This window comes from Pipistrellus hanaki, assembly GCF_964339955.1.
Source record: "Pipistrellus hanaki genome assembly, chromosome: 12".
NCBI lineage: Eukaryota > Metazoa > Chordata > Mammalia > Chiroptera > Vespertilionidae > Pipistrellus > Pipistrellus hanaki.
In genome coordinates, this window is record NC_140514.1 from 18,594,557 (window position 1) to 18,607,890 (window position 13,334).

Below are 13,334 nucleotides of genomic sequence, written 5' to 3' on the forward strand. Positions count from 1 at the left end.
TTACAAAAGAAAGAAAGAAATATTTGCTTATTCCCTTTAGCTCTGAGAATAGAAGGAAATACATCTCTTCTGAAAATTCTTAACCAGAAGCATAATCTCTTTTGGATTGGAGGTGAAGTCTTATTACTTGGTTCTTTGGCTCTAATTACTTAAAGTGGTTATGAATTAGTAGTATACCTTGGCTCCAAGCAGAGGTAAATTCAAGTGCTCTGGAAGAAAACACCTTAAAACCAAAACTTGAGAGAATTGTCACCGATAAATTCAAAAGGAACATGAACTCACAACATAAAAAAATCAAAAAAACACATGAGGAATCAACCCACTGTGAGCAAACATCAGTAGAAATAATAAGAAAGATCAGATCCACTTAAACAGCAAATGTTAGAATATGTAGGTAAAATATTTAAATAAACATATTTACTTTATTTAAAGATTTAAAAGAACAGAGAGCATATATCTAGAAGTGATTTTAATTATTTTTAATTTTGTTAAACTGCTAGTCAATTCAAAAGATGACCCACCTTTTAGAAAACAGACAAAATTTGAGCAGGCACTTCAAAAGAAACAGCCAATTAACACAACAAAAATGTTGCATATTACTAATTTTCAGTGAGGTAAAAAGTAAAATCAGGGTAAGAGCCATTATACACCAGAACAAAATGTCAAATCTGACAAGCAAATTTAATCTCATATACAGCTGGTAAGAGTTTGGCACTCTCTACTAGAATGGAAAATACCTCTGACATGAGGATCAATATTTCTACGAATGTATAAATGCACAAGAGGAACTCCTGCTTGTGTATACTTGTACACTATACAACAATGGTTATAGCAGCCTTATTCATAAATCAAAAGATAATCATCTGGAAACTATCCATCTATAGATTACAAACTACAACTACATACAAGAACATAGATGAATTGTATGACATAAGCAAATATATATATATGTGTGTGTGTGTGTGTGTGTGTGTGTGTGTGTGTGTGTATGTGCGTGTATATATATATATATATATATATATATATATATATATATATATAAAGTTTAAAACAGGCAAAACTAAACTATATTATGTAGAGATGCATGTATAAGTGGGAAACAATAAAGAATAGTAAGGAAATAATTTATCATAAAATTCAAGACTGTGGTTCCCTTTGGGGTAGGAAAACTATGGTGAGGAGAGGCAAATGGCATGCTTAGGCGTGCTAGTAAAGTTCTTAACCAGGGTGGTGATTATATGGAAGAATTCTTGTAATTATTTATTAAGCTCATATGTAATTTTATATTGCTAATGTGTTTATATGGCAATATAAATTTATAACTTAATATAGAAACAGAAACTACAAATGCAGAGGTTTTGCAGAGGTCATTATTATTCAATGACTATTTCATGTGTTCCTCTACATTTTACCATCTCCTTTGAAATTAGTTTGTGGCCAATGTGATTATTTCTGGCTAATGAGCTATTAGCAGAAGTCGTGTACTCTTTCTGTTCTGCAGGACTTAAACTCAGGCATAAGTTCTCCATACTCTCTCTCCCCCTGCTATGCAAGCCTTGAATCCCCATGTCGAAAGTGTGAAGCCACAAAATGTAGACAGGCTGGATTCATGGATACCAGCATGGAAGGCAGATATTCTGTAGAACTGATGGACCCTCAGTGCATGAATGAGAAGTAGACTTCATGTTTAAAGCCACTAAGAGCTTTGGATTTAAATGTTTCTGCAGCATAGCCTAGCCTAAGTGACCATTACAACTGAGTTAAGAGCAAAGCAGATTAAAATAAATAAAACAAAAAATATTAAACCATCACTCCAGATTTTTTTAAAGAAATGTGAAATAGAGATAAAGTGACATAGAGAATAAAATGAGAAGGTCTAGTATGTGTCTGATTACAGCTCCAGACATGTTCTGTAGGAATTCAGCATATTTCCTAGGCATCCCAAAAATTTACAATATTTTACCTTGCATCTGAAGTAAAATTTAGGTCTATTGTTATAGTATATCAATTAAATTAAATTAACCTATTTTTAGAGACTCGGTTATTAAACTAAGAAAACTTAAAAGGCATTATGTCTGTCAGTTTCTTTTGAAGTTACATTTAGCAGTTACTCATACAGAGCTAAGTATTCACCTACCCTATGGCACAGCTGTTCCACACCTACATATTTACAGTGGTGCCTCACACAACGAACTTAATTCGTTCCAGGAGCAAGTTTGTTATGCGGAAAGTTCATTATGTGAAAGGCGTTTTCCCATAACAATACATGTTAAAAAAAATAATTCGTTCTGTAGCATAAAATATGCTAAGATGACATAAAAAAAGATAAATTTTTTGTTATTATTTTTATTTAGATGCATCTAAAAACATAATTTTTTTAAAAAAAAAAAACACACATTTTTTTAATTTTAAGACAGACTAAGTAGAGTCTACCGAATCTTGCACATCTTCATCCATTTCCTGCTTTTTGGCCGATGGTTTCATGAAAAACCTGTCCAAAGTTCGCTGTGCGAGGCGTTCTTTATGCGAGGCACCACTGTACCTCAGAGAAATGAAAACATTGTCCACAAAAAATGTCAATACTTCCAAGTGACCTACTCAACCAACTTTTTACATAACAACCAAGAACTGCAAATAACCCAAATGCCTACCAACAGCAGACCAGATAAACAAATGGTGGTATATTTACACAGTGAAACACTATTTGAAAAAATTAATTAACTACAGGGACACATAACAATGTGAATGAATCTTAAATCTTTGTATTTAGCAAAAGAAGCCAGATACAAATTCAACCTATAGTGAAAGAATGCAGAGCATGGCTTGCCTATGAATTTGAAAATTAATTGGAAATGAGCACAAGAGAACCTTCTGGAGTGACAGAAATGTTCAGCATCTTGATTGTCATTGGGGTCATTTATCAAAACTCTTGGACTTGTATTACTGAAGGTCTCTTCATTTCTCTGTACATATTAGTTTACCTTAAAAGAATATTAAACTTTGAATGTTACATATCAGGTGAAATATTTTATTTTGGTAAATGAACATTATCTAGTCTCTAATCTCAGGAATGAACAAAAAATATTTTGCTATGTTTGTCTCATTACAAGGGTATTTTTCAGCCAGCATTTTAAGAGAAAAGGCCTCTGGGGAAATTGTGCATTAATGTTTTATGTGGCTTCTTTGAAAAGGCAAGCAGCAGTTCGTAGATACATCCAAACTTACAGTAAAAAAATGGATTCTACAGTGTTTCCTCAATGGCATAGATTATTGGAAATGAGCTGCTATCATCAAAGTTCTCAACTAATCATGAAACTAAAATACACAGTGTTTCTTTAACAGTGAAAACTACACTGAGTGGCTAGATAATTATGATCTCTGTACACATAACAATCTGGCCACTTGGTGTATATCCTATATAATAAAAGGCTAAAATGCAAATTGTCTCCTGGACCAGGAGTTCGACCAGCAGGCAGGCCAGCCAACCAACCCATGTCCCCTCCGCTTGGCCAGGCTGGTCAGACACCCATGCACAAATTCATGCACCAGATATAGATACACACACACACACACACACACACACACACACACACACTAGGGGCCCATTGCAGGATGCAGAAAAATTCCACCTACCCCTCTCCACCCTGCCCCGCCCCCACTTTCCCTCTAGCAGCCACCTTGCTTTCTGCGTTTCCTCCCTCTTCCTTCTATGCTGTCTTCAGTCTTCACTCCTCCCTCCCTCAGTGTATGCAAATTAACCACCTTGTTTGGTTAATTTGCATACTCACTCTGATTGGCTGTGGGCATAGTGAAGGTACAGTCAATTAGCATCTTTCTCTTTTATTAGTGTAGATATACTGAGTGGCCAGATTATTATGCATTCAGAGATCATAATAATCTGGCCACTTAGTATATAAGGAATACAGAATTTATAGTGTAGTTGAAAGACATTGCTTCCCAAGGTCAAAATAGTAAAACATAGGGAAAGTGATCATAGTAGGCAGAATTCATCATAAGCATTCTCTTCAAGAGTTAACTCAAGCTGCATAGTTAAGATAAAAATAAATCTAAAGGCAAAATACTGGGTAGCTCAAAGTGTGGCCCTGTGTTGTATGAAGCAAGGCACTCTAAAACTGGAATCCAGCCCGTTCCATAGCCTTCCCCACCTCCCACTGCGTACACACCCACAGGCTCACATCCACACACAGAGTTTAGAAAGCCTTTCCAGATCCAGACAAGAAATTTAGTGATTGCTATTGAGAAATGAAAATAGGTCTAAAAAAACCACAGCTTTCTTAGCAAGAGAAATAAAATTAATCCCCACAGAGCACTTTGAAGCTGACATTTTGCTGCAGTCAAAAAGCACTTTGGAGATTATTTCTTAGTGATGACTTGTGTCTGTTGCTAAGCGTAGGTTGATGTTACTTTTCAAGATTTAACATGCTGTGCCACTCTGGACAATAACAATAGATATGGGAAAGGAAGTGGGCCTCCACAAGAGACATTTAGGGCCTGTGGGTAGAAGTTAAGGGCCACCAATATCAGTACAAAATGAGGAAGACTCTTTGAGTCTCAGTCTCAAAGAATGAATGAGCAGCCTTAGGTCATCATGATTCCTGAGTCAAACCTAACCAGATGACAACCTGCAGGATTATTGCAGAGGCAAGAAATGTAATGGTTAAGAGAATGTTCTTTCAAATGAACCTGGGTCTTCTATTTAAAGACTAATAGAATTAGCAACTCCAAATCTTGTTATGCTCATTCTTGCAAATTCTGGGGCAGATTAAATGAGATTGGTGTGTGTGAAGGGCAGATAAAATGCATATTTTAAAAAGTGGTGAGAAATTAGGGCTATTTGGTTTTAATAGCATTCTATACATTAAAACTAAAGAAATGTGGTCCTTTTATTTAAAAGACAATATATAATCACAAATTATTTTATTTGAAACACTAATCAGTCTTCTTTACAATTTAATGAAAACAAAAATTTGCCTTGGGTCATGCTGGACAGAGAATAAAATAGCTGAAGGATTGCTAATATGAGCAACACACATCCAGGGATACACCAGGATCCTGTGGTGGGAATGTGGACAGGGAAGGCTGCGTGTTTTAAGCGATGGACTATAAAGAGGCCAGAAGAAGCAGAAAGATTTCATGAGGAGCCAAGCTAGGGTCATGGAGACATCTGCAGAGCTTGCCTGCAGCGTCAGAACCCTCAGCACAGCCTCCCTGGGGCACCAGTGCTTCACCTGTTCTGGGCTTTGTTTCTCCCTGAGAAAATTGTCAAGACCATTTCAGTTGCTTAAGGACCTATTTTCTATAAAATAGACTAGTGTTGTTCATCTTCTTCTCTATTAATAAGATAGAGGCCTGGTGCATGAAAATTCATGCATTGGAGCGGGGGTCCCTCAGCCTGGCCCTCAAGGGCATTAGGTGACCTGGTGATCAGGGGAAGGCAACGCCCCATCACACCTCTGCTGCTGCTGCTGCCAGCAGCACAAGCCTTGGCCCTGGGTACCTGAGCCTCAGGTGACCCTGAGCAGCTTGGCAGCCACCATCCAAGTCTTGCCTATGCCTCAGGCTGGCCCTGGGAAGCTGGGGGACTAAGGGGACTGGGGGACTCCAGAGGCAGGTGCCTTGCCACATACCTGCTGCCCCAGCAAGGCTAAGGAGACTGGGCACCGCCATCTTGTGGCTGTGGATGCGACCATCTTTGAGGGTGGGGCAATAAATTAGCATATTCCCTCCTTATTGGCTGTTGGCACTACCATCTTTGAGGGGGGGCAGTCAATTAGCATTTAGATAGGATCAGATAAACATGCTGCCTTGGTCATTTTCAAAAAGTTATAAAGCCCAAATAAACCAGCTTAGCTCTTCTTCTCCATGTCCCTCATGGGACTACAATCCTTTTTTTCTCTTCAGACCGCATAAATCTTTTGCCTTTTACAATCCTTTTTAATTAGAAGAATTATAAGTCCCTGTTAGGTTTGTATTCCAACTGCTGAGCAAATATTTTAGAAGCAGGATATTTTTGCAAAAATACCCTCTATGGTCCCCATTTCTCCCCTGTATAACTGATTTCATTTTTATCTCCCCTGAGATCCTCAGATGCTGGGAATAAATAGGTAGTTTTCTGTCCCTTGCACCAACTATCTCAGCCTGAGTCTCTCCCTGAACTCTCCATTCCTTTCAGGGGTCCTCAAACTTTTTAAAGTGGGGGCCAGATCACGGTCCCTCAGAGAGCTGGAGGGCCGGACTATATGAACTACTAATTCCTACTGTAACACCTCAGCTGCGCTCACGGCCCAAAAAACCTGGCGGGCCGGATCAGACTCCTCTGCGGGCCGCATGTGGCCCGCGGGCCGTAGTTTGAAGACCCCTGTAGATGACCAAATGTCAACCCCCAAGCAAATGGCCCCAAGCTTCACAGGCCAAATTTCATCTGACTCAATTCTTTCTAAGTAGCTGGTAGACCCAGAACAATAGGGGAGCTGCTAAGAAAAAATAAATAAATAAAAATGGAGGAGCCCAGAACTGACTTCACCCCCAAACAAGAATAAGCCCAGCCTTGTCCACAGTGACTCAGGTAGCCCAGGAGTTCTTCATGATGTTTTAAAGTGAGCATTCATTCTACTCATCTCTTTTTCTTTTTGTCAATATTAGGAGCTTTTATAATGAGCCATGGAATAACAAAGTTACCAGTCTCTCCTATCCTAATCAACCAGATTAATTTTTGAACCATTTGAACCAACCAAGCCTGTGAAGGTTATTCTTAACCTTATTAATAAAGCTTTTATATAAAATATTAATAAATAATTATCAGAAGGTCAACTCACAGATGGGGAATTAGCTTGTCAACTCAGTTAAATAACAAATTTCTGTTTACTGCATTGAAAAATCACTGAGTAAAATCACATGCATTTATAATTACTTGCTTTCTTTAGAAAAATAGTACCATCATATGACTTAAATTAGAAATAGAGACAAAATTGAATTCTCCTTATGTCAAGTGGATATACACTAGGCTCCAGATTACTGTGTTATTTGTGCAGCAAGAGGGCAGGACCCTGGATAGTTCGTTAGTATTTCCTAAATTCACTAGTGACATTTGGGAAGGAGATCGCCATTTAAAACACTTTGAAATATTTAATTTGAAGAAATGTAAAAAAAAAAAAAATGCAGCCATCTTATCAGTGGGCTGCTCTCATTTAAACTGCGCAGTAAAATAAGCAATTCAACCCAGTCTAATTTTTCAATTTGCTTTTCAATATTCAGGCCCACAAAGGAGAGGAATTGAAAGATATGCTCATTGCAAATGTATTGAAATGGCCCAAATTCCGAACACAGAGACCCATCTCATCAGAAGAGAACGTGTTTTAGGGCTTCTCACAGAAAGGAAAGGTCTGTATTTGTTGATGACATCAAAGGCTTTGGACAATCATACTCTCCCTTCAAACACTCTGTGTTTCGATACTGTTTCAGTAGTTCTTATTGTGTTGGGGATAAAATTGGAGCACCATCTAATTTCACTCTTATTAAGGGAGGTATAACCTCAGCTGAATTGATATGAGGGACCTGAAGTGATAACTAGGAAGAGAAATAGTTGAATCCAGATAAGTGTGCACAGAAAATCCTGTGATCTCAAAATTTAAGGCTTTCATTATTAAGACAGAGAGAGGGAGTAATTTAAAGAATTACCCATATGGGATCAATTTGTTTATTTACTGAATAAAGACTTGTTGGGTGTCTAAGCATTGTTAAGCCAAGTACTATTCTAGCACTTAGCATACATTAATGAACCAAAGATGCCTGCCCTTATGTGGCTTACATTCTAGCTGAGGTAAACAGGTGATAAGCAATAAACGTAGTAATTTATTAAACCACATAGAATATAATGTCATAAGGTGTTCTGTGCCTTAGGGGGGACAAAGTGGAACAGGGGGAGGGAGACTGGAATGGTCACATTTGGCTAGGGATGAGAATGGTGGTCAGGGTAAAGTCCATGGAGAAGGTGAGGTTAAGCAAAGACTTGACCAACTCTTACTAGTAGATCAGTCATCGAAAAGTCAGAAAGAGAGGAAAATGTTAAGATAGGTGTTTTGTCATAAGAATAGTCATAAATACAGATCTATGTATATTTATTTTCTCTCAATAGAAATAAGCTTTTAGGCTCTGGCCAAGCAGTTTAGTTGCTGAGGGCATCGTCCCAGTATGCCAGAGTTGCAGGTTCCATCCCCAGTCAGGGCACAAACAACAACCAACCAATTAATGCATAAGTGGAACAACAAATCCATGTTTCTCTCTCTCCTTCCTCTCTCTCTTTCAAAAATCAATTAATCAATAAAAATTTTTAAAAATAAAGCTTTTACGGTAATCACTTGATCTTTAAGAGGTTTGTGTGTGTTTTTTATCTGACATTTTCAGCCTGACCTTTTATTAACAGCTACTTGTTACATGAGGAACTAACTGAAAACATGAAATTTCAGTATCAGTTATTAACATTTGACCCTCAGAAAACATGTTATGCAGAAGTAGGTGACATATATTCAACCTACACACTGAACCTGTGCTGTAGGTTGTGCTAGATATTGTGACTACAGCGATTTTAAATATGCAATCCATGACCTCAAAGCGTTTGCAATCTAGTACTCTTCATTGCGGATCCTTATTAAGGTCCCGCATTTATTACTATACCAGACACTGATCCAAGTGCTTTATACTTACTAACGCATATAACCTTCATGGCAACATTATGAGACATCATCTCTTTTTCAGATTTAAGTGAGGAAACTGAGGCCAAGAATAGTTCGATGGCTTGCTCAAGGCCATTTGAACCCGAGCCATGGGACGCTGGAGCTGGCTCTCTCCCTCGAAGAGGATGTAGATCAGTACACAGATATATTCAGTAAGTTCATAGAGGAGCCTGTGCAGGTGACATTTAGATCAGCCTCCATTGGGGCAAGTGTCAGCATCCTGTTGTGCGTCCTTGGGCCGGTTTTCAGTGGCAGCCTGCACCTAAGCACCTTATTTTTTTTTTTTTAATATATTTTATTGATTTTTTTTTTTTTTTTTTTTTTTTTTTTTTTTACAGAGAGGAAGACAGAGGGATAGAGAGTTAGAAACATCGATGACAGAGAATCATCAGTCAGCTGCCTCTTGCACACCCCCACTGGGGATGTGCCCGCAACCAAGTACATACCCTTGGCCGGAATCGAACCTGGGACCTTTCAGTCCACAGGCCAACGTTCTACCCACTGAGCCAAACCGGTTTTGGCAGCACCTTATTTAGCAAGGGTCCTGCAGCAGAGGAGGTAAAAGATGGGAAGAACTTAAGGAACTTCAAACAAAAGCAGGGAATGTGGCTCAGATCAAGAACTAAAGAGTCCACTCCAGACCCTCCCACCTGGCCTGGTCCACGCAGGCTTGAACCGTCAATTCTAGTGCTCTCCATCCCTCCGTAGGCAAATCCCACCCCCCCCCCCGAAACAGCTCTCTGCCACAGACTGTATTTAAGTTACAACAACATGTTTAGCAATGTAATACGATTTTTGCTTTCTTTGCACATTTACATGGTTTTTATTTGCCTTTTTACAAGTGTTTTCAATTAAAATTCTCCTGGACCAGAGGACTTTATGTATCCCATGAAGTATCTCATATAAAGTTAAGAAATTTCCCCCAGTAATATTGTTTCAATGTCTTTAATGAGAACTAGTAAAGTGGCTATAAAGTTTAAACAGCTTTGGAGAAAATTAAAAGCATTAGGATTCGTGTGCTAAGATGAACATATAAACAGTATTGATCGACTTACCAAATAACAAATCAGTACTGTTTTATAATGGGAAAGCAGAGCATGACTAAAGAGCATTGAGCCTTAGGTAAAGAATTTATAGAAATAATAAATTAAAACAATCTATTAAGTTGACATTATCCTGCCCCTTTTTAGTAATCTGCTGTTTAAACTGTATTACTTAGTTGCAGCTTGATAAAAAAAAAAAAAAAAAAAAGTAAGAAGAAAAAACCTTCTATGGGATAGATTCCCAGATGCCATATTTGCCATATATATTAGTGTACTGCTCAATTCTTGTCATCAGATTGATATGAGATAAAATTGTAAGCAGTCTTTTTAAAATAAGCTTCATAGACTCTTTTTTTTTAAGAGTGTACTACTTATATTATGATTGTTATATCCAGTGTTAATAACCAGGAGTTGGGCTTCTGATAACTGAACCCACCCAGGGTATATCAAATTCAATAAGGAAGCTGTCACAGGGTCTGTGCACTTTGCTCCATAGGAGTCATGTCCCTCAAGCAAAGTTCTTGTTAGAGAACACAAGTACTGGAAGCCAGTGTCCCTGAGTGGCAAAAACAACTGAAGAGAAAGGACAATAAAGCAAGCTTTAAAAGGCTGGCAAGGTAGACTCACATTGAATAGGCACCACCAATCTTAATATTTCTTAAGGACCTCACAATACAATAATTGGCATTTATAACTGAGAAGTGCAGATTGATCATTACAAAATAGTCTTGGGGCCGAAACCGGTTTGGCTCAATGGATAGAGTGTCAGCCTGCGGACTGAAGGGTCCCGGGTTCGATTCCGGTCAGGGGCATGTGCCTTGGTTGCACGCACATCCCCAGTGTGGGTGTGCAGGAGGCGGCTGATCGATGATTCTCTCTCATCGATGTTCCTAACTCTCTATCCCTCTCTCTTCCTCTCTGTAAAAAATCAACAAAATATATTTTTTTAAAAACAAATAGTCTTGGGGATATAAGTACAGCTCCAACTCCTATAGCATTGTATCAAGTCCTACTTCAAGAACCTCTGAGGAAAACATTTTCCCCAGAACCACTCAGATCCTGCTCCCTCACCTCATCTGGCTTCCATTCGGTTGTTCTTTCAGCAAAGATCTCCCCCAATCACCCCATTTGTAATAACTCTTCTCCCCACCTCTAGCATTATTTTCTGTCCCTTGTCCTGCCTTAGTTTTTATTCACAACACTTACTACTGCTTTGCACATGACTTCTTTGTTGCTTCTCCCCAACGAGAATGAAAAGTCTGCTAGGACCGCCTTGTCCCTAATGCAATCCTAGTGCTCGCTCGAACAGGGCCTCCTAATACAGAGGACAACCTCAAGAACTAGTTACAGGATGAGTAAATAAAATGAGTGGATGAATAAAGGAGTTGGTGGAATGAAGACTAACTGGATTATTAAAAGAAATTTCCAGTAAGTATTATTAAATTATAATGTACATAATTAACCACCGTGTTTCCCTGAAAATAAGACATCTTCCGAAAATAAGACCTACTTGCAGGGTTCCTTTTGAGTGAAATATAAGGCATCCCCCTGAAAATAAGGCCTATCTCCAGACTCTTGATATTGCAATACACAAGCCATTCAAAGACAATTTGCACATGGAAATTAATGACTACATTGAAAATAGAATGGAGAGAAATCAGCGTGGAAACTTTGTGAAACCTAAACTGCAAGAAGTTGTGACTTGGGTGAAGAATTCATGGGAGAAAATCACTGACAGTTGCATTGCAAATGCACTTGCGAGCAGGCTACCTTGACAAGTAGTACTCATTTAAAGACAGTGCTATTGCTAAACATGAGAGATTTGGTCCACTGATTCGGAAAGAAATGGAGTCACAAAAAATTCACCAGGAAATTCAGAAGATGATGACATGATTGTCATTGAATAAATGAGTAAATTCTTGATACTGTAGGATTCAGTTTGTCTGGTTTGTGTTGATAACTACTGTACTACCGTAGCGTATACAGGTAATAAATTGCCTTTATTTTCATTTAACAATAAATGTGTACTGTATTCTTCTTCATGGAAAAATAAGACATCCCCTGAAAATAAGACCTAGCGCATCTTTTGGAGCAAAAAGTAATATAAGACACTGTCTTATTTTTGGGGAAACAGGGTATCAGCATTTGTAATTATCATATATTGATTATACCATGCCATACATTGTGCAGGGCATCTTAAGTTATTTCCAGTCACAGCAGATGGTGAGACTGAAGCTCAGAGATAGTAAGTTTCCAGTCCAGCCAATGTTTATCACATTTGTTGTCAGGAATTGTTCTAAGCAGTTTATTATTATTCCCATTTGACAGGTCAGGAAATTCAGGCATATGATTTGCTCAAAGTCAAACAGTTAATAAGCGGTGGCACTAGAAGTTCAACACAGGCAGTCTGAGACCAGCGCCTGCACACTCTTGCTGCTCCAAATAAGGTCCAAGCACCAACAGCATCAGCATTACCGGGAGCTCACTCGAAATGCAGAATGTCATGCTCCATCCCAGGCCTGCATGCCAATAAGATCCCAGGTTTTTCACACACACAACTGAAAAGCTCTGCTCTAACCCATACTGCCTCTAAGGCAGGCAGGCAAAGATGGACAGAAGTAATTTCAGGACAGTAGGATGATAAATAATTTTCAATGTAAATATTAAATATAAATTTATATGAATTTAACAGAAATACTATAATCTGAAAAAACTAAAGAAAATTGCTGAACTACAGATGAACAACTATTTATCCCAAAACATTATATTTCATTAGGTAGGAACAAAAAAGTACATTAAGAGACTAAAACCATTACATTTTCCTTAATCTCCTGTTTCAATTTTAGCTTACATCAACTGACTCCCTGCTATGAAAAATGAGATGTCAAAATTGTTCCCTTCTTCCCTCTTTCCTCCTCTCTTTCCTACCTCCACATTTATCTTGGTATTTTACTGTTTTCACTGAGATATGGAATATTTCCATTCTATTGCATCACCCTAAGTCCCTAATTATTTGGTTTTAATTCTGTATTTCCTTGGATTCAGGAAGCCTGCCACAATTCATTGTGCCTTTACCACCCCTTTTCCATTTCTGAGGCCCATATCTTGACTAATCCTTTGACTGGCTTGGGATTTTTTGTTTGTTTTTGGTTTTGGTTTTTGGTTTTTCTGCCAAATAGTGCTTTTAAAAGGGCTCATGGGTATCAGATTCCATAAATTCTTTTAACTTTAAGACTGTTTACCTGCTGCCTTTATAAATAAATAAAAACTTGACCAATTACACTACATGAGGTCATACATTTCTTCAGAACTCTGTAGACACTGCTCCTTTGTCTCCAAAAGTTTCCTCACAAGTTCTTTATCCTTGCTATTTGTGTGTGATAAGAACATTTAACACTAGAGGCCTGATGCACAGAATTCCTGCCCACCACAAGGGGGGTGGGGGGGGGAGGCTGCCTACTGTGGCTTTGTCCAGAAGAACATCTGGTCTAATTAGTATACTATGCTTTTATTATTCTAGATTAGATCGACCCTTTTA